Raw genomic sequence first — 23,316 nt, 5'->3', positions numbered from 1 at the left:
TGCCAGCTGCATTGCATGGTGCAAAGGTGGGGGCACGAAGGGGCCCAAATCTGTGGCTGGTGGTGGGAGGATGGGACAGCAGCAGAATATTTTGCCTATAGCAACAAAACATTCCAGGCTGCCCTTGTGCCTCCCCTTCTTTGGTTGCCTAGCCTATCACAGAATTGTAGAGTTGGAAACAACCCAAAAGGCATCTGTTCTGACACCCTGCCATACAGGAAACACAGATAAATTATAAGCCCCGCAACATTTGTGGAGAAGGTTCTGCTGAAGAGAAAAGACTTGGTCAGGATTGGCTGAATGTGGAGGAATATGTATGGAGACAGCTGGTCTCTGTGGGACAACAGCCTTTTCTTCTCTGCGATGAATCACTTTTTCTCCATTAAGGTTGACATTCCAGCCATCTCCTATCACTTCTCTGGAATGACGGTAGCCCAGGCAAGTGCCACAAAAAACAGCACCCCACCATGTGTTCACTATCACCTACCCACAGTAGAAAACAGAAGGGGGCAATTGGTTGTTCCTGAGTGTACAGGGCAATTGGCTGTACTTGGGAAAGAGAAAGGTAGAGCCAGGACTCCAGGCAGAGCCCATGTGAGGCAGAACCATCTTGGCAGGCTGGGACAGAGACATGGAGATGGTGTCTAGGACACCATAGACTTCAATGCTGCACTGCTGTGGGGAGCAAGCCCCTCTTGAGATGTAATGCTCTGAACTCTCTCCAAGGTAGACCCAGTTGTAAACATGTGTACAAGAAACTATATTTCTTATAGGCACTAGTCTCTGTTGTGCCTTGAGAGAAACACAACCCCGGGGAGCACATGAAACACCCTGGAAACTTGCTACCACTCAGCAGAGATGGGGGGGGGTGCACAACCTTTGTAATGACATTCATAGAGTATACCACACATTTTATTTCCAGATAAATGGAGCCAGCTAACATATCTCAGATGCTTCAAGGCTGCTGTTCTTGAACTCCACCGTATATCTAAAACTCTGGGCAGTTGCTGCCATTTACCAAGAATCTGTGCCAGTTTTCATCTTAGAAAAGGCCAGAGGTTCTGTGGGTGATGTGCAACTTCAGCAGTTCTTCAGATGCTCCATTTCATAGTTTGTGGTCAACCCAGGACACCTGGGACTGGCTAATGAAGTGATTTAAGTGCCCACCTTGAGAGACACTGACATATCTGCTTAGCCCAGACTCAGAGGACTTCCTCTCTTTCTGTGGCAAAACATATAAGAGCGTGCTCTCTCTCACTTTCTTTCTCTTTCGAGCAGCTGAATAAATAACACGCCAATCAATGAGCTGCAGTTCATTACTTAAGTAGCTACTTGAATCTTTTAAATGCTCATATATTTCTTGTGGGAAATAAATTTCCCAGGGAAACATCTAAGATTACAAAGCCTGAAAGGATGTTCACTGGTTTTTGGCCCACTGAGGTTCCCTTCCACAATGCAGGAGTAAGAATGTAAGAAGAGCCTACTGGGGCAGGCCAATGGCCCATCTAGCCCAGCATCCTGGTCTCTCAGTGGCCAACCAGATGCCCCAATGGGGAATCTGCAAGCAGGACCCAAGCACAAGAGCCCTCTCTCCTCCTCTGGTTTCCAGCAGCTGGTATTCAGAAACATTACTGCCTCTGTGGAGGCAGAGCATCACCATCATGGCTAATAGCATACTCTCCAACCTTCCACCACTTTCAGGGTCCACCACCTTCTGAGACTGTCCATTCCTCTGTCATATAGCTCTTACCCTCAGGAAGTTCTTCCCAGGGTTGGGCTGGCCATTAGGCAGAGTGAGGTGGTGGAAGTCCCCAAGGCTGCACCCCTGCTGGTGTTCTGCATGCCCCGCTGGCTCTACCAGCAGTACAGATGTGCCAAAGGTGGCAGGGCGGGTGGTGATGGTGGAAGCAGGTGATGGTGGAAGCAACAGGTATGGCAGTGCTGGTGGCAGGAGTCACAGCAGGGCAGCACTTCCCATTTCACCTCAAGTGTCAAAACAGGTTGTGCCATCACTGGTTCTTCTGAATGTTTAGTCAAACCTCTTGTAATATAAATGGTTCAGGTCCTACCCTCTGGAGCAGCTTGCTCTATCTTCCATGTGATGGTCCTTCAGATATTTGAAGATGACTGTCATATCAGAGTTTTCATGCCCTGGATCATCTTGATCACCCTCCCCTGCACACCTTCCAGCTTGTCACTATTCTTCTGAAATGGTGGTGCCCAGAAATGGACACAGGACTTCAGGTGCTGTCTGACCAAGGCAGAACAGAGCCTTTTGGTAGTTGCTTTTGGGTTCCACCACCTGCTACCTACTGAGGTAGCTCTGTCAGCACCAGACAGGTGCTGCTGCTCCAGGTGAGCCCCCCAAGACAGCCTGCAGGGTTTCAGCCACCCCAAAACAGGGTGAGCATTTCTTGCCCTTTGACCATGAAAGGCAGCTGACCCAGGTTGGAGAATGGTTAACAATCCCCTTCTTTGACATTTTCAGAAAGTTTGCTGCTGTTAAATGATTCATACACTCCATACTGCCTCTGGGCGCAGCTCTGCCTGTAAACAGCATTGCAGTCTCCTGTGTGTTGATGTGCACTTCCCAGGAATCCCAAAACAGACCCTTCCAGTCCCCTCCCCTCCCTGTGTCACGTCACCAGCAACACGCAGATGGGGGTTGTAGGGAGCGGTGGCATCTCACATTCATATTCTGGAGGCTGTGCCTCGAGCAATTTTTGCAAATTGTCCCTGATGAGCATTGCTGCATATCTCATATTCCAAGCCTTTTAATATGGCACTTAAGCTGTGTTAGCAGAGTTGTCGGAACTGTGTAAAGAAGTGAAAGACTCCCCGTCACTCGTAAGGAGAAGCCTAGCAATTAAAGGAAAGCGATCAGGAAAGAGACGTTGGGGTTGTAGTCAATGGTTTGACAAAACTGTTGACCCAGCTGTGGCAGCCGTGGGAAAGGCAAATGCCATGTTAGGGATCATTTGGAAAGGAATTGAAAATAAAACTGCCAATATCATAAGGCTGCTACAGAGATCGATGGTGCAGCTACACTTGGAATATTTTGGATAGTTCTGGCCGCTGCACCTTTGCTCAGCTCTGAAAAGACATGGATTCAAGACATCACTGCCTATCCTTGAACTTGGAGGTTTGCTGGCCGTCCCACAAAAAAGTTTTAAATTGGGTCTTGCAACTGAAGAACAAAGCGTTTGGAACAAGAAGGGAACCTGTTGCACCAGGTGGATGACAACGACTACTGTGCAAAGCTGCTATAGTTGGTCAATATCTTTACTCAGTTGAATGAGCTCAATGCTGGTATGCAAGGCTACAGTGACAATATCCTCACTATTACAGGCAAACTAGCTGCATTTTTTAATTTAAAAAAGGCTTCAGCTCTGGCGCAGAAGAGCGATGCAACATAATCTCAGAATGTTCCCACTTGTAAAAAAAAATTAAAGACAAGAAATGAATTGTACTGCCTCATTCAGGAACATCTTGCAACACTAGTAGAAAAGGTTGATCATTACTTCCCATTGTTGTCTATAGAAAATGTTGACTGGGTTAGAGACCCCTTTGCGAATTGCAGTGGTTCAGGACTGACATTGAATGAGGAAGAGGAAATGGCCTGATTTTACCTTGAAAATGAAACAGGGTAGTATGCCACTTGACTCTTTCTGGATACACAATCAGAATCAGTATCCATTCCTTTCTTCAAGAGCATTGGCTGTTCTACAGTTTTCTACAACATTCTGTTGTAAACAGGGATTTTCCACTCAGGAAAATATGAAAGATCAGAAAAGAGACTGGTTTCTTTGTGATGAGAGTTTGTTTGTCTCAGATTAGACCTGGTTCGTCAGAAGCGGCTTAGTCATGCTGGCCACATGACCCGGAAGCTGTACGCCGGCTCCCTCGGCCAGTAACATGAGATGAGTGCCGCAACCCCAGAGTCGGACACGACTGGACCTAATGGTCAGGGGTCCCTTTACCTGGCAAAAGCAAACTCACATCTCTCCTTGAGTTTGTATACATACTTAAGACTCATTTATAGTTATATTTTGGGAATGATTTGTGTTCTTATATAGCTGCATTGTTTTATACTTTCTGGATGTCCCGTGATCATATGATAAAGTAGTTATGTTCTATATTATAAAACAAGCACTGCTAGGAGTCGTTTCTTCTTGTTTTCCAATGTCTTTCTTATCAATAAAAAATTCGGTGTGGCACAAGCAAATTTTTCTTTTGAAAATGTGGCCCAGAGAAAAGGTTTGAGAACCAGTGCTCTACATATACTTGACTGGTTCAGGAAACATATTTGCTGTTTGCTGAGTCTCTGAAGTTTTTTCCCAACCTCACAATGTTCTTTGGACAACAAATATAAAGCACAGGGCCTGAAATGTTTGTTAATTGCATTCCACTGTAATGTGTATGTTCTTCACAGGAGACCCATGTAGGGGTCAATATACTTATTTAAACAAACATGGTCAAAGTACTATTGATCAAATTATAGTCTCTTCTTCATTATTCACTTTTGTGAACGCTTTTGAAGTATTAGAATGAGCAGGAAATGACTAAAAAAAAAAATCCTTCCAGTAGCACCTTAGAGACCAACTAAGTTTGTTCTTGGTATGAGCTTTCGTGTGCATGCACACTTCTTCAGATGTGTGCATGCAATATTGGTGACCCTATGTCCTTTAATAGAATGCATACCAACAACCAGTGCTATTTTTCTAGAAAAAGAGGCACCAGAGCTCACCATGAACTTCTCCCTTGTTCTTTTAGAATGGCAATGGCACTCACCTGATCGGTGCTAGAGCTGAGCTCCTGTGTGGGCTCTGGCTGGGGGGGGGGGAATCCCTGCCAACTACTGAATCTCCAAGAGAATGTGAAGAAATACATGGTGTGAAAAGACAGGAATGGTTTCACAAACTGAGCAGCAATATTCAAGAGACACTATATGGTAATCACCTGAAGAGCCTGTGCCAGGTTTTTATGAGCAAATTTGCTGATGTCTTCCAGCAAATTGTCACAGAACTCAGACCCTATTTGATAACTTCTACAGTTAATAACTACACACAGTCAACACACCTTGGCAGTCAATGCAAAGCAACTAAGAAAGTTCTGGCTAAGGCAATTAGGGATTTGCGTAAGAATCCATCCGAAGAAGCCATGGAAAATCTGATCAGGTGTAAATTGGAATACAAGAGTCTGCTCAAAAACAAGAAAGCTGAATACACGAAAACCCAGTGGCAGGAATTGGGACTAGCAGTAATGGAACGGAGGGAAGAGAAATTCTGGGAACTGGTGCCCGGAGTTTAAATGAAGTGAGATCACCTCAATTCCTGCCTCTGATGGGATTAGATATTTTTCCAACATACCTGGTGGTCAGTCTGGGCAATCACATGTACCAGCAGTGTATAAGGAATTCTCAAAGCTACCTGAATGGCAACCTGTCTCCTGTAAGGAGATAAGGGCCCTTATTTCCTGCATGAAATCATATCATCATATAATTGGAGAGTTGTACACGTGGTTTTCCCCCTCCTCAATTAATCCCCACAACAACCCTGTGAGGTAGGTTGGCAAAAAGACAGTGAGCGGCCCAAGGTCGCACCTGGTGAGCTTCTTCATGGCTTTGTGGGGGGTTTGAACACTAGTCTCTTCCAGGTCCTAGTCCAGGCTTCCTCAACCTCGGCCCTCCAGATGTTTTGAGACTACAATTCCCATCATCCCTGACCACTGGTCCTGCTAGTTAGGGATCATGGGAGTTGTAGGCCAAAAACATCTGGAGGGCCAAGGTTGAGGAAGCCTGTCTTAGTCCAACATGCTAACCACCACACCACACCTTTTAATGGATGATGCCCCCCAAGACACACTGATGGATATGCACCTGGGGGCATTTCACCCCTGGACAGGCCACACCTTGGGTGGCTCATCCACACCAGCAAGACTGTCACAATGCTTCTCCCAAGGCTTTGTTTTTGCATAAGGCACTGCTAAGCATGCTGGACCCATGCCAATAATTGCCAACTATATGTATGTATTAATGAATAAGGAAGTGGTGGGATGCAGCATCATATCCCCACATCATACATCCACACCAGCAGGCAACTGTCCCCTGGGAGAGAGGTCCATTTTGTCTGTCTGGTCTGATGCTCTGTTTCTGCCTGAAACACTGTCAGGCATAGTGCCCCCATGGCCAAACTTGCAATTTTGCGTATAAACGGACACAGAACTAGGAGGTGTCTCCCAAACTAAGCCTTTGGTCACTCCAAATCATACACCCACACCTCCAGGAATCTGTCCCTGGTGAGATGCTGTAGCACCATCTTGGTCCCAATGTTTTGGCAAACTGCATGCTGGTCTCACTCCAATATATAGCTGACGATATAGGCAGGGTGTATGGATCTATGAACCCTCAAATAACCCTTGGGTAATGCAAATGACATGTTCACACCACCTGGAAACTATCCACTGCAATACCTTATCACTGTTCTCCCAGAATAACTGAATGTGTGAGCCATTTCTCTGTTCAGAAATCCCAGGGAAGTCAGATGGATATTTTACAAAACGATTCCTCTCTTTGCAGACCTACAAACCAATCGTATTAATTGTTCCTTTAAATTGCACGGGATCGCTCCAATAGAATGTTAATGAAATTTCCTTTTAACTGTACTCAAGTTAATTTTTAATCAAAACTGACAGGAGCAATTTAAATCAGGTGCCACCACTTTTCAGAGACTCGACTACAGGATGAATATTAAACCAATCGAGACGGTTTGCAACACTAATACAGTTTAAATATGAACAAGCCACTGTGCGGCGGGGTTTAATTATTAACGCGCACTCAGAAATGCCAGGTTTCCCCCCCACACTCATGAAAGAAGCTCCCCCCCCCAACCACCGCCTATGTTCTGGCAGCTCAATCTGCGTGTGCAACAGCAGCAGCACTACCGGTAGTGGACACACACAGGCTTGCCCTGGCAAGGAAACTCAAGCCCCAGTCACATGAAAGAATGCGATTGGGAACTTGACTCTGTAAGTGAGACAATCGTGCTCTGCCAGGGAAAAAGCAAACACCAATTTCAGGAACATCAAGAGCACGTAACAGGGTCTGGAATTGCTGCTGGCATTTGCAACCCCAGTCTAAATGAAAGATCCCTTTTCAAGGCCAGCCAAATATCGCTGGGCTTTCCATACAGCATTTCCTACAGCTGATTGGTGCTCATAAATCACCCTTCCAAGGAGACAAAGGAAAGACTAACTAGAGGAAAACAACGAACAGCTGGAGCACAGGGGAGCCATCTCAGTCGTGGGTGGGTTGAATCCCCAAGTCGTTGTGGGAAGGGGGCTGGGTGTTGTTAGCTAGCTTAGCCTCTCCCTAGGGCTCCCTCTTTAGGCAAATCACAGGGGCATCCACATAAGAATATACGAAAATGTGGTTTTAAGCCAAACAAAGTAAAGAATAAAAAAAATTCCTTCCAGTAGCACCTTAGAGACCAACTATGTTTGTTCTTGGTATGAGCTTTTGTGTGCATGCACACTTCTTCAGATACCACATGCATGCACACGAAAGCTCATACCAAGAACAAACATAGTTGGTCTCTAAGGTGCTACTAGAAGGATTTTTTTTATTTTTTATTTTGTTTTGACTATGGCAGACCAACACGGCTACCTACTTGTAAGTGGTTTTAAGCAGACTGACTTAAAGCACTGGAATCCAATGAAGATGATAGGCATGCTTGCAAGGGTTACCTTCTCCTTGCGTGGCCACTCATGAGAGGTTGATATTTAAAGGCCATTGATCTGCTGAAATGCCTGGTGTCCTTTCCCTGGGCTCAGGTGGCAACAGAGGATCGCTGTGTGATCTGACCCAGAAGCATTCCTTCAAGAGAGAGTGCCCACAGATCTGTTAGTCAGATAACTTGGATGCAAGATGGGTATTCTGGGCTACAGAAAAGGTTAAAGGGAGGTGGACAATCGATGTAGCCCTGATTAGATTTTCAAAGCATAGGGAATCTCTGGATTTAGGAAGCAGAAAGTGTGGGGCAGCAGTAGTTTGAGAAGGATGCCGCACAGACAAGGGGGAATTAAAGGAGGCAGAAGGGATTCACAAACCACATTAAGCTGATGTATGGACAGGTCCTAAGACTCTTCCATCCTGCCTTGAACCCATTCAGTCCCATAAAGAAGATACAATTTCTACTACATATCCTTGGAGAAGCCGTGTGCCATTTAGTTTCGAGAAAAGTCAAGTAAAAGTAGACATGATAGAGGCATGTAAAATTACATCTCAGCACTAGATCTCAGGGGCAACCAATGAAGCTGAACATTAGATGATTCAGGACGGACAAAAGACAGTCCTTCTTGACACTGCACATAGTTAAACTCCGGAAGTTGTTCTCACATGAAGCAGTGATGGTTTTAAAACAGGATTAGAAAAATTCATGGAAGATAAGGCTATCCATGGCTGCTTACCACAATGACTATGTTCTACCTCCACTACTGGAAGCAGTAAATGTCTCTGAATGTCAGTTGCTGGGAACAGCAAGTATGGAGAGGGTACTGTTGCACTCAGGTCCTGCTTTCTGCCTTTTCCATTAGGACATCTGATTGACCACTTTTGAGAACAGGATGCTAGACTAGATGGGCTCTACTTGTGTTTACAAGGTCCATCACACTCAAGACACATACACCAGCTTGGTGTGGGGCAGAGTGCAACAGAGCTCTGCATATCCATAGATTGTTGATCCATGCCCAGAGTAACCTGGGGATGCTTCCAGACAGGGATGTAATACTGTAAACAGGTCACTCAGGTATTGCAAATGGGTAACTGGCAACAGGTTGCTGTTTTTGTTTTGTTTTTCAACATTTCTGATTTTCTCTGGAAAGGGTAAATCTGGATTAAATGGCCAAACTGGGGGAGGGGTATATATAGCACATCTTGGCATCTTAATGTCAGTAACATTCTGCTGATGCTGCAGAAATATGGACCTACATGAGGCTCACCTGTCCCACAGTAAATTGCCACCTGGAAGCGTGGTGTGTGTTTGAAGGAGCCTGTTGTGTGCACACAGCATGCACACCCCTGACAATTGTTTTATACACTTATGTATGCTAAATACAGAGCCCTTGCCCAACATTTATTCACCTAATGCAGAGTTAAACATCCCTGACTATTTCTGGAGTGGGCATGATCAAGTATGCATTCCAAGGCCTCTGCATTATCTGAGACTCAAAGAAGAGGTTATCTAGGAAGTTTATGGTTGGGCTTTGAACCTGTCCTTCACACACAACCACCCCCTCCCCACCAAATAAAACCTGGGGAGGATCAGTATTTTTCCCTAGTGGCTTTAGGGGTCCCACCCACTTGTGAGACACTTACCCCCAGTTGCTGCTTCTTCCATAGGTCTGGTAACTCAAGACTAATTGTGCTTAGAGAAGCAGGAAGAGAAAGGAAGGTCAACTAGGGTGCAGGATTGTGGGCTGGGAGTTGCTGGGATAAGCTCCTCAAGCATCCAGCTGTGGGGGCTCTGGGATCATCAGCACAACATCCCCGAGTATCTCTTGATTGGCATCCTTAGCAGGGCTCCTAATTATTTAATTGGCGAGTGGTGTTCATGGGACCGCCCTAATATATTTTGCCACCTGAGATAAAAGACAAAATTGCCATGGGCCACGAGTCAGCTTTGCCTGCTGAACAGCAGCCTGAAGGGGGAGAAGGCAGAGTGATTCCACCTGCAGCTGGTCAGCCTTCACAGAGCTCTCAGCAGCAGTCGGATGCTGGAAACAGTGCCTGTAGTTCCTGGCTCTACTTTGGTGCTTCCTGCTCTCCATCTGGACCGTTGGCTCCGTGACCGTCTGGATTCCCTGATCTCTGGACTGATTTCGCATGTGGATTCTGCTCTCAGGCAAGAGTTCCTTGGAGACTCCTAGCCCCTGACTGCTGCTGAGTCTCAGCAATGGGACTCAGATGGGGCTATGACAAAAATGGTGCCTGCCCATTCCACACATAGCTGATCAGATGAATCTTATTTCAACCCTGGGACAATAGTCTAGTGTTGAGGTGCAAGTCACATGGCTCATATAGCTCTGTCCTCCAGCACTTTGCTGCCAGTCCCTGCCCTGCACCATTTGCTATCTGAGGCAAGTGCCTCACTCTGCCTAATGATAGAGCCTGCCCTGGGTGTACATTTGCATGTGTCCAGCCGGCCCAGTCCTTCCAACAGAGCAGGAAAAGCAGGAGCTGTATAAATTCTTCCCGGTCAGGCTGATATTATATCTCTTCGCTGAGTTGTGCTGACATTAATAAGGAGTGCCACAAGCAATGAATTTTATTGTGGCGATATTTATTATAGATGATATATGGAAAGAGAGGGGTTGACACAGCCTATCCCATGAATTATGTTTGTTGCAGGGAGTCAATCTAATGATCTAACTGGAAATAAATTATCCATGATGCATTTTGAGGGGGCTCGGCTTTTCAAAGTGGGAGTGGGTTTTCTTTGCAAATGTTCTATGCTCGGGGGGGGGGGGGCAGACATTTCAAAAGAAAGGGGAACGGTGGACAGAGTCCAGCCCTCACACATCTCCTCTCCTCTTCCTTGCCCACCTGCCATCGTCAAGATGTTAATTTAAGCTGCAATAAAAGGGAGGCTGTAGATTTAGGAGATCGATACGTCTTCCTGTTGCAGGAATGGACAAAATGAAGATAATTGCCATTTTGCAGTTGCTGTGGGAACCATAATTTTAAGATTCCGGGCTTTTTATGAACCCACAATTTCCACTCAAGAGCTGCATTTAAGCAGGTCCTGGAGCTGTGGTTAAGAAGGGCCAGCCAATATGTGGTTAGCAAGAACACACAAGGAAATGAGAATTTTCGGGGGGGGGGGAGATTTGTGGTCTCTTACTTCTGCACACACACCCCTCAATACCAACATTAAAAAGAACAAACATGTATTTCTTTGGGAGCCAGTTCAGAAGGCCTGTCCATGCTGCCAGTCCAAACAAGGAGAGCCAATGTGTTGTAGTGGTTGGAGATAATAGATAATAGTTTGGGACAAGGACGTTTGTTATTTGGTTGCTATTTAGTATGTATTGCCTAAAGGCCAGCTTCTGGGTTACAGTGGGATATTTCATGATTTACTTGTATTGTGTTGTTATATGTTGAAACAATTTAATAATTAAAATTTATAGAAAAAGAAAAAGACAGTGTGTCAGACTAGGACCTTGGAGACCAGAGTTCAAATCTCCACTTGGCTATGAAGCTGACTGAGTGACTTTGAGCCAGTCACTTACTGTAGCCTAACCAGCCTCACAGAATTGTTGTGAGGGTTAAATGAGAAGGGGAGGAACAATGCACACTGCATTGAGGACCTTGGAGGAAAAAGTGGGATATAAATGTAATAATTAAATGTTCAAGGCTCTCCACGCCTGACCGGGAGGTGATGCTTTGAACTATCAAGTGTCTCTTCCTAATCATAGCTGTGTGGGAATGAGACTGCACTTGGAATTTTCACTGATTTCAGTTTTTCATTTGCAACTAGATATTTCAGCATTGTTTGCAAACCATGTTGATGGTGTGAAGAATGTTCCTCTTTTTCTTCAACCCTGATCAGTGCTATCATTTTCCCCTGCTGCTTTGTCCTTTCTTGTCTGATAGACTCACCAGAGATTCCCCCATCCAATGATGGATCCCATGCAGAGGTGCCGGCTTTGGCCCAACAATTTTTGGGGGTAGGGGCGGCTCAGGGGCACATTGTGGCTCTGATGCAACAGCTCATGCGGTGTGTGCCTATCGCATCATTCCAAAAGGAGGCCAAGCACCTAGCCCAGCACATTGAGCATAGTGGCGTACCAGGCAAGCATCCTGCAGGCCGGACTGCATCATGGCTGAGATGCGATACACAACAGCCGCTGCCACAGCAGTCGTGGCTGGAGGCAGGGGAAATGGCAGCGGCTGCAGGGGGACTTCCGAGCTAATGAGAGGGCTGGCTGCTTGCAGGCACACCAATGCTGCAGTCACTGCAACCACTACTGCCAAGAACCCTGCAGTGGCAGTATCGGGAGGGAAGAGGCAGAGGCAGCAGAGGTGGTGGCGGCAGCCCTGGCTCAGCTCACATTATAGGGAAGAATGCGCAGCTCCGCTCCTTGCCCTACACCAACAAACTAGAGAAGCAATATTATTCCTCCCTGTGTGTCACTAAAAGGAAATAATGCCAACACCAATGAAAGGCAAATCCATTTGACTTTTCACCTTTGGCATAAGAATCTTCATGGCTGTTCTTCCACACACACACACACACACACACACACACACACACACACCAGCTTTTCCATATGGCCACGTGGTTCAGTTGCCCTCCTTGTAATCAGATCCAGCCCCTTCTGCAGCTTCATTGCTTCTATGCACCATTTGACTGGTATGTGGAGCCCCTCTTTCTCCCCCTCCTGACATCTTCCACTCCCGTCTCTGTTCATGACAGGTTTTACAACTCCCCTTCAAGGAAATGGATGTTGCATATACATCATTTAGATGGGTCGCCCTTTGAGTGCTATTGAGCCTTGCCAAAAATCACCTCTTGTGCTGCCAGATGGGGCAAGCGCATGGACTGCCTCTTGCCATTTTTGTGTCTGCTTCACAGCCAGCCTTGTAACCTTAATCTGTTATTACCAGAGGCTGCTCCCCACCCCCACCGAGTTATATGGACCAATGGATCTTTGCTTGCTATATAATCACAATACAAAGGAAGAGAAATTTGCATCCTTGGGCTCTATCCAGGTTTCAGTTTGTGCTAAAACAAGCCAGTCGTTTCAACCACTGAAAAACTGGGTTTCATTCTCCAGACCTCTACTTGCTTCACTCTCCAATGCTCCCACCCTCTCACCAACTCCCACTTCCATTCCTTTACACCTTGCGAACCCTCTCCCTGTACATCTTGCAAAGAAAAAAATGACCCTAGGCCACCCACCTGCTCAATTATCTGCATCTCCATCCTCTGGTTCCTCCCTCCACACCTCATGTCACTACTCACCTGGGCTTCCCATCCATATCATTAGCCTCCAGCCAGATCCTTTCTCCTCACCTCATCTGGCCACTTGCCTGGACCTCCCACCTGCTTCTCCATCCTTCGGTCCCCTCCTCACATTGCCTGGATCAGTATTTCTGTCCCACATGTCCCTCCTCCCTGCCCCGCTTGGGCTGTCCACCTGCCCAGCAGCACTTCTCACTGCAATCCATATTGCCACCTGCCTGTGGCCAACCAAAATGCAAGGTGACAACATCCTTCCCATTTCATATATTGAAGACAAGTTGGAGAACATTGTGCTTCAATGTGCAAGACTGGGAGCCTTCATGTTTTGAATTTGGGTGGAAATTTTATTTCTGGCAGTACTTTAAACAACAGGCACAAGATCTACGGGGGACTAACGCATCCTGTGCCCAACTCCTTTTTATAAACTTGTGGGTTTTTTAGCCCTTTAGAATTTTGCCAGCAGTGAGTAACACAACATCAACAGACAGGAACCCCCCCCCCCCCCACTGTTTGTGCAGGTTGCTGGCAAGGGCTCTCCTCTGAGCCCCTCTCCCCCCAAAAGAATCTGGATCAGTTGTAGTGGCAGAGTTTACAATGTACACAAGGGTGTGCACCTCTTGTTAAGCTTTTAGAAAGCAAGTTCCAACTCAGCTTTTTAGAGTAGCTTTTAAGGATTCCTGGGACTTCACTGTTCACATGAGGAAGAACCTTCTGACAGTAAGAGCTGTTTGACAGGGCAACAAGCTCCCTCAGAAGGTGGTGGAGTTTCCTTCATTGGAGGTTTTTAAAAGCCGTGGTTGGGTCAGGGATTCTTCTGTTGTGATTCCCTCCATCCACTCATCAACCCTCACCTACCTGCCCACCTTTTGCCAACCCTTTATTTCCCCACACCTGGTCAACCCCTCCTCCATTTGCACCTGACCAATTGCCTGTGCCTTTACACCTCACCCACCCATTTGTTTATCACCTGCCTGCTCACCCAAGGCTCCCACCCCCTCACAGCTCACCCCAAAGAACCCACTCTCTGGAGCACCTATGCCCTCCACCATCAGAAGCTCACCTCGGCCTCCTGATGCTCGCTTGCTTGCTTGCCCCCCTCCCTCCCTGCTATTCTCTTGTTGCACTGGAGCACAAGCTTCATTAGCACAGCCATCTATCAGTGGCCACACAAACCGCAGCATGACAACATTTACGTATACTGTATATGAAAATAGTTTGTCTGCTCATTGTTTGTGGAGTAAATATGGTGTAAACTGCTAAATCAAACAATGATTTGTTTTCTCTGAATTGATTACAGTAGGCGTGGAACTTTTTCAAAAGCCCTAGGTTGTGAAACCTTTCCTCTGGAAGAGAGTTTCTGAAATAACTCTTTTTTCTTTACAAGAATTTAGAAACAAGGACATCGCAGGAAGGCCCAGAGACCCCCAAATCCCAGTGAAATCGCTGCAGTTGAGGTGGGGAGCTTTTTAAACCCTGAGGACCATGTTCTCCCCTGGGAAGTCTTCTGGCGGCCATTATACTAGATCCTGTTCTCAGGATATTATATGTATTCACACTGGATTGTTCAGAGGATGCTCTGGTCCTGTTTACATGGCAATACTATAAAGGGAAGCAGAAAGATATTAATATTCATTAACCTGCATCGCTGACATATTGTATAGAGGGAGGAGGGTATACCATATGGCATGTTCAATTCAACTTCTGCACTTTTTTTTTTGCTATATATCAATAAAACCCCTGTTAAAAACAAAAACAAAAAATGGAAGTCGCTATATTATTATTTTTTCCTTTGCAAAGGACATACATAAAAGTTATAACAAAATGAAATAAACAAGGATCTTGCCATCCCTTTATCAAGTCCAGCATACATTGCTGGGCACTAGGAGGACCACAGAGAAAACAAACATTGTGGTGCATCTGCAGCAGCACAACTGGATGCCTTCATCTGCCCCAGCTGCAACAAAACATGTCTCTACAGCCACAGCAGGCGCTGTAACGCTCCAATGGTTTGACTTCATTCCCAAAGGTGTACTCCTTCCACTGTCTCCTAAGACCATGGGTAGGTAAACTGAGGCCCGGGGCCCAGATATGGCCCAATCGCCTTCTAAATCCAGTCCGCAGACAGTCCAGGAATCAGTGTGTTTTTACATGAGTAGAATGTGTGCTTTTATTTAAAATGCATCTCTGGGTTATTTGTGAGGCATAGGAATTCGTTCTCCCCCCCAAAAAAAATATAATCCACCCCCCACAAGGTCTGAGGAACAGTGGACCCGCCCCCTGCTGACCCCTGCCTAAGACAGACGGATGCCAACAATAGCATGCAATAGATGACCCTTGGGGTCCTTTCCAACTCTACAATTCTATGTTTCTATTAACCATTCCTTTGCTTTAAATGCACTATAACATTTTCATGTATTCATATTCTGTAGCTTTTTATTTCATAGAAAATATATTCCTACTCCTCAGAAAGCGGTCTACTCCTTTTTGTTTTTGTTTTTAGTGGACAAAAACACTTTCCTCCTGCTGGACGGTGTTTCCTGGACTCTGAAAGGGGTCAGAAGCTCCAGCCAGACCTTTGCGGGACTCCTGCTTTCTCCCTCCTTTTGTCTCACACACTTGACTAAGTAACCTTTAAGGTCCAGAAATTTTATAGGTCCATTATTTTATTAGCCTAATAAAATGGAAGCTGGAGTGCCAAAATTTAATGTTTCTGGAGAAAGGACAGTTACATCATGCAGGACCACTTGGGAGAAGAAATACCGCAGAAGTCAAAAGTGGGCTGAGCTCAGCTTTTGCCTCTGATGTCTTCCTTGGGAGAAGACAAACCATTTCCTTTAGGGCCTTTCCAAATTATGTGGGGTGCCAGCGGGGCGCTGCATGTGTGTGCGCTGAATGATAAACGCATGCCTGTTCTTCATTTCTCCATTATGTAGTTCAAAGAAGTGCTATTGTTGTAGCAAAATATATTTTCCAAGTACTCAAATCTCAACAATTTGCTGCTGAGGAAGTGCAATTTCCTTCCTTCTCCACCAGCAGCAATCATGATGGCTCTCTGACCTGTGGTTGCACGGAAAGCAACGGGCAGTTACAGGCTTTTGCCCTTGACATGATGATGACCACATTACACCAATTCTGGTGGCCTCCTTTCTTACAATGGTAAGGGTTGGTTTTTTTAGTTTTTTAATTATATTTACCTCCTTAAGGTGTAAGGATACAAAGAAATAAAATGTGCCTGGAGAAATGTTAACTCAAAAGTTTGCACCCAGCATTTCTGACTCTACCTATTCCAAGAGAAGGTGCTGTGTCACCATCACTTTAGCCAAGCAGGGCTGCAAAGGATTTTCATCATCAACATGCAGGCAACACATATTTTTCCAGGTAGCTTCTTTTATGGAGCCACAAATCTTTGAAAGGAGGTAGCTCGGAAGAATAAACATCTGTGCGATTTGTGTTTGGGAGTGTATTTTCCCTCTTCTACTATGTTAATTAGAATAGTAATGAAAACAACACCTCCAAATTGAACAGTGTGTAGGAAAAAGTGAAATAAACATGGTGGGTGGGTGGTGGTGCATTTTTATTGCAATAAGTAACAAAGAATATTCCTCTAGGCATCATTGCTGGCTTTTTTTTCCCTTTTCACGCCTAAGGAAAATACATACAGATCAGTTTGAAAGAAACTTTGGAAGAAGCATTCTCTAGTGGCAATTTTCACGAGAGATGCAGAGGTAGCAGTTTTGTCCTTTTGTGTGCTGGTGGGATGTTCTTGTTTACATTGGATGTTATTCCAAGATGTTATTGTGACAGACATAGCATGAAAGAGAGGAAGCCTTATATTTAATTTGAGTGAGCTGGTGGGCATTTGATACAGTACTGTGACCAAAAAGGTGTGCATTACTGGTTTCTAATTGTTGTCATGTCCTGATCAAAGGGACTAATGCTCAAATAAAGGGAAAGCAATGCCCAAATCAAAGAAAGTCACTTTATTCTGCCTTGATCAGATCTCTCCTGGAGTCCTGTGTCCAGTTCTGGGCAGCTCAGTTTAAGAAGGATATGGACAAGCTGGAGCATGTTTTGGTAAGAATTTGCTTCTACCCCACTTGTTTCTTAACCAGATGAAGGAACACCTTTCAAATAAAGACATGGATCCAAGAGAATAACAGCAAGCCCAACAGATCCAGTAGGAATCCAGTTTATTAAAGCTATTTAAATCGGCCAGCCTTGCTAACCAGTTGTTCAGTGGAACTGCTAGTTAGAAAAGACTGCCAAGAGGTGCATCAGAACAAAGCTTAAATAGCGGATCCAAACACAGCACACAAAGAGTCATAAAATTTCAAAACATCTTTCAACATACATCAAGAAAAGTTACAGGTCATGGGATGCCATGATACATGACTCCACACTAGTATCAACTTCCTGAGGTCTAAACTATCACACTTTAACTCCAGTTACCTAGACAACCAAGCCTTCATTGGGGGCTATTGACATTCCAATCCCATATCTTACTTCCCTGTTCACAAAAGATGTCAAAAAGCTTCAAGGAGAGATGTTGGATTAACACACACACACACACACACACACACAATCTCAAAACAGACATAGCAAAATATTATGGTTGACCATTTGTGCCACTTTCAGGAGCAGATAGGAGAGATGGTGTGCAGCATAGGAGGGAGGCATGAGAGTCACAAAATGCAGAACAAGCCTAATGCATTCTGTCTAAAAGGTTAAATGCAATTAATATTAGGACAGTTAGAACAAAATCAAAATCTATATCTAATATTCAATCAAATATCACAATTTCTACATCATTGTGCAGAGGAAGGTGACCAAAGAGGATCAAGGTTTGGAAATCAAGTCTGATGAGGAACAGTTGAGGCAGTTGAGCATGTTTAACCTGGAGAAGAGAATGAGAGAGGATGCATTTGCAAGCTTATTTTCTGCTTTTCCAGAGGGTAGGACCTGAAGAAATGGATTCAAATGACAAGAAAGGCGATTCTAAACATGAGGAATGACTATCTGATGGTAAGAGACATTTGACAGTTGAATGGACTGCCTCTGAAGGTGGTAGAATCGCCTTCACTGAAAGTTTTTAAGCAGGAGTTGAATGGCCACCCACCAGGGATTCTTTAGCTGTGATTCCTGCAATGCAGGGGATTGGACTAGATGACCCTTGAAGTCCCTTCTAATTCTATGATTCCATGATTCTGTGATCACAGCCATCATCATAGGTGCAGGTGACCCCCTAGGCAAAAGATAGACAGATGCCCCTGCTATAGGGATGTCATTTCTCCTGTAACTCAAAAGTGATGGGGATTGTATGGTTATGTTTAAAATGAATGTTGGAAATGACATAATCCCACTTGGCAGAAATGCAAAAAAAATCAAGTCTTTCTTGGGGGGGGGGAAGTGAGTTAGTGTCACATCTTTGGTTCTGAACATCTCTCAATCATATCGTTGGACGTGGGATGTGCTAAGTGTGAGATGTTGGGAACACAGTGGAAATAACAACTTCCTTTCATTACGCAAATGATCTTCTCAGAATGTGAAAGAAGAAGAAGAGGAAGAAGGGCTTTTTCAAAATGAAGAACAGATGGGCTCAGGGTATTTATTCATCAGACACTTCTTCAGTCTTGGAGTGTACATTACGTAACTTCAGAAAATGCCTCTGAGTAAGTCATTCAGGCTTTAAGACAGTGAATGTCTTACACTGGTTGGCAAACAGCTTCCCACCTGATCTTACCTTTGTCATACGACCAAGACCTGCCTCAATTTTACCTACCCACTGCTTCACTGTGTAGTGGGCCCCTAAGACTAAGTAGAAGTGATGCTGGAAGACAGCAATGGCTTGACTCCTGGCTGTCCTACCTGACCCCTTCTTGACCATTCCCTTCTTTTGGAGGGCAGAGAACAGTGTATTTCCTTATTTGTTTGCTTTATTTAATGAAAGAGCTAGTATGCTGGTGTTGTTAGAGTGTTGGAATAGACTAATGGATGGGCCTTTCCTAAACCCCTCTCACCTGGCAGGTAGATAGAATAGCCAGAGTGTGAGCTAAGATGGAAACAGGCTGGAAGCACAGAGACATGCTTGATTGTACCTGCACCCAAAGCTGTGACTAACGGAGAAGCAACATCTGCCAGGGTGTTAATGCTGTCAGCCCCTCCACCTTATTCTCATGTTGTATAGATGTGTAAATAAAACCATATACCCTAAAGACACCACTGTCTTCACTGGCCTTCATTCCAAGGAAATAGAACTCAGGTAAGTGCCTGGAACCCCTGGAATCTCTCACCCCTCAGAGATTGGGGTGGCATGTAACAATAATCATGCTGGAAGACTCGGGGTGAGGGGGGAGAAAGCATAAGAGGTGGGTCCCCTCTGTACCACATCACAAAAAGTCCTTTCCTTCAGACTCGTGGGGTTGCATTCCAGGACAGCGGCCAAGAACACACCGACAAGCATTTCTCCTTCTAAGCATCCACTGCAAAATACACGCCTTTCCATGTCAATTGATTCCCCATGCATGTGGGACCTGATCAATCCGGCACACCTCCACGGTGGCAGCGAGCCGCCGAAACTTGGCAGAGGAAAAGTTGCTGACCAGCCCATTTCCCCCCCCTGTCAGAACTAATCAACATCAGGGAAGTTAATGGAGAACACAAAACCTATTTAAAAGCTACATTTAACACTTGGCTGATTCCATTACAGGCTGTAATATCCAGGTGTCACATTCTCCCTCAGAGCGTCTGTCTCGTTGTTTCTTTTGGCTGCTTAGAGGGGGTGTCCCCGAAATGTGATTACCCATCGCATGGAAAGGAGATGAAACCGCCATTTGGGCGGGTGAAGATTTCCGGGAGGAAAAGCATCACGGTGGAGATGAGTGCGAATTCTACTTGCTGGTTTCCCACAGGCATCTGGCTGGCCATTGTGAGAAAAAGGATGCTGGACTACATGGGCAGTTGGCCTGATCCAGCAGGTCCTTTTTACATTCTTCTGTTTTCATGTATTTTCACTTGCCTTCAAAGTGGGAAGTCCAGAGCCAAATCTTCAGAAGCCTTCAAAGATTGTGCTCAAATCCTGCTTGCGGGCTTCCCATTGAGGCATCTGGTTGGCCACTGTCAGGACAGGATGCAGGACTAGATGGGCCATTGGTCTGATCCAGCAGGCTCTTCTTATGTCTTTATGTCATTGCTCTTGAAGGAATTAGACTGGGAGGACTTTATCCACCTTCTGCAAGCGGTGCGTAATTTAACAAACTTCTGGCATGTTGCCTCATATTCACATTTTTTTTTCCAAATGAAGAAGTCTCAAATGCTGCAGCCTTTTCCCATAGCAGAGTCACTCCACCCCTTGATCATTTTTGTTGCCCTTTTCTGACCCTAAAATATAATTTTGGATGTGAGGCACCTTTATTTGCTTTTTACATTTTATTTATTTATTTGAATGATTTCCATGCAGCCTTTCAGAAGCATAGATCCTCCCAAAGTGGCCTACACTCAAACACGTCAACACAGTAAAACAAATGTCATTAAGTGAGTAATAAAATCAGTACATATAAATCAACTCCATAAATCTAAAAGAGGCAAAGTGTAAATGAGAAATCACTGCAGCCGGACCCTTCTTCCCTAGACGAAATCACATAGAGATAACATAGAACTGTAGTGTTGGAAGGATCCTCAAGGGTCATCTAACCCCCTGCAATGCAAAGTGGCCAAACCATGGTCTTATTCAAAAAGAGATTGGAGAAGTATTTTGGAGTTCACTGAAAGAAGTCAAGGTAGGATGCAAAGCGAAAAATCTTGAGGAAGAGCATCCCATAGGTGGGATCCACCACCAAAAGGCCCTAACTTAAGAACATAAGAAAAGCTTCCTGGATCAGGCCAATGGCCCATCTAGTCCAGCATCCTGTATTCACAGTGGCCATCCAGCTGCCTTTGGGAAACCCATGAGCAGAATTTGAGCACAGCAACATTCTCTTCCTGCGGTTTCTAGCACCTGGTGTTCAAAAGCATTGCTACCTCCAATGGTGGAGGCAGAACACAGCCACCATATATCTGTCCGTCTCTAATCATACCCAGTAGTAGTTCTACTGAGGCAGAGTTCATAGCCCAGTCTTAGCTGGCTGGGGATTGAACCCGGGGACGTCTGCATGCAAAGTAGCAGCTCCTTAAGGGGGTGGAAGGGACAAAAGAGAGGGGGGAAGGGAGGGGGGAGAGCTACAGACACAGATATACTGTAAGGCTTTCCTTCTGCAGTTTTAGGCCAGGGTGGGGCTCTGAATAAAAATTTAAAAATGTCCTCTTGGATTAGTCAAATAGTAGAGCTCTTGCTTGAACAAGGGATTCTGTAGATCTGCATTCCAGGGTTTTCGACTAGATGACCCACTAGGTCCCATTCCAACTCTACAATTCTGTGATTCTATTATCTTCTGGAGATCTCAGTGGCAAATGGGATGTTGGCTTTCCCTTCCTCTGAGAGATGGAACAGGCTGTGAGATAAGGTGTTTGTGACCTTACAGATTAAATACCTCTTTCAGAACCCATGTTTCATATAAAACCCATCCCTCCCTCCCTCCAACATTGAGATTAAACCTCCTTTTGTTTGCAAGACAGGCCTGACCTTTGGATGTTAAATAGAACAAAACCCAGCTTCAATTTAAACAGCAGTTATTAGTTTTGCATTTGAGTAACGGCAACTTAACATTCAACATGGCTTCTCTAAAAAGCTCTTAGCACTTGCAGAAGCTGGGTTGGGGGTGGGGAGTGATAAAGGCTGGGTGGGAATCAAGTTGCTCTACCCTCCTGGATTAGGATCTGGAAGATAAAGGTTTAAATCCCAACTCAGTCAGGAAGCTCAACGGGGTATGACCTTTGGGCAGCAATTGTCTCTCAGCACAACCTACCTCACAAGGGTTGTTGTGAGCATAATACAGGGAGGGAATAGAAGGGCAATAATTGCCACCTTGTGCTCCGTGGAGAAAAAGTGGGATATAAAAGCAATACATAAATATAAATAAATAAAATAAAATGATCAGGGAGGAGGAGGGTGAACCCACATGGCCTTGGGTTATGCTGGGTGGTACCAGTGGCAGACCTTTAACTCCGAGGTCTCTTGCCTCATATGCATTTAATAATGGAACAAATCTACAGAGTAATCCTATGAAAATGTCACTCTGCAGACCCATTTTTCATTCTCATATATAGTTAACACATTCCATATTATTTTAAACATAATTTCCTGAAGTTTCATTATCTTGCTGCAGTTTTTCAAAATGGCATTTTACACCAGAGTAAAACAAGATGACTCAGAATTTCTGTCCAATTTCAATTACAGACAATAGGTTAATAACCCTTTGTTGATTGCTTTTTCATTTGGGAAAAGGAAAAAATTTTTACGTTACAAACAAAAGTAAATGAGCTTAGGAAAATACAGCTAACATTGGTTAAGTGTGCTGTGTTGATCACAAAAACACATACTTCCCCCCCTCAAGAAATGAAAATAAAAATCTATATGTTTTAACTTTATTCTCTTCTATGAGTTTCTTACCATTAGCAAAATATGAAGAGATGTTATGTGAAATGTGTTTTACATGCAACATTTCTTGGAACCAATGTAGCACCACAAAATGCTACTTGCAAAGCAGTGTGTCATTTAAACATCTTTTTAGGACTATTATTATTATTATTATTATTATTATTATTATTATTATTATCATCATCATCATCGTTTTATTATTATTATTCAATGTATACATCACCCTTTATCAGAAGATCCCAGGGCAGTGTACAATATTAAAAACACATTGTTGTTGTTGTTGTTTAGTCATTTAGTCGTGTCTGACTCCTTTGTGACCCCATGGACCAGAGCACACCAGGCACTCCTGTCTTCCACTGCCTCCCGTAGTTTGGTCAGACTCATGTTGGTAGCTTCGATAACACTGTCCAACCATCTCATACTCTGTCGTCCCCTTCTCCTTGTGCCTTCAATCTTTCCCAACATCAGGGTCTTTTCCAGGGAGTCTTCTCTTCTCATGAGGTGGCCAAAGTATTGGAGCCTCGGCTTCAGGATCTGTCCTTACAGTGGGCACTCAGGGCTGATTTCCTTCAGAATGGATAGGTTTGATCTTCTTGCAGTCCATGGGACTCTCAAGAGTCTCCTCCAGCACCATAATTCAATGGCATCAATTCTTCAGCGATCAGTCTTCTTTATGGTCCAGCTCTCACTTCCATACATCACTACTGGGAAAACCATAGCTTTAACTATACGGACCTTTGTCGGCAAGGTGATGTCTCTGCT

This window comes from Lacerta agilis, chromosome 8 (assembly GCF_009819535.1).
Source record: "Lacerta agilis isolate rLacAgi1 chromosome 8, rLacAgi1.pri, whole genome shotgun sequence".
Classification (NCBI taxonomy): domain Eukaryota; kingdom Metazoa; phylum Chordata; class Lepidosauria; order Squamata; family Lacertidae; genus Lacerta; species Lacerta agilis.
Note: the sequence above shows the minus strand (reverse complement) of the source record.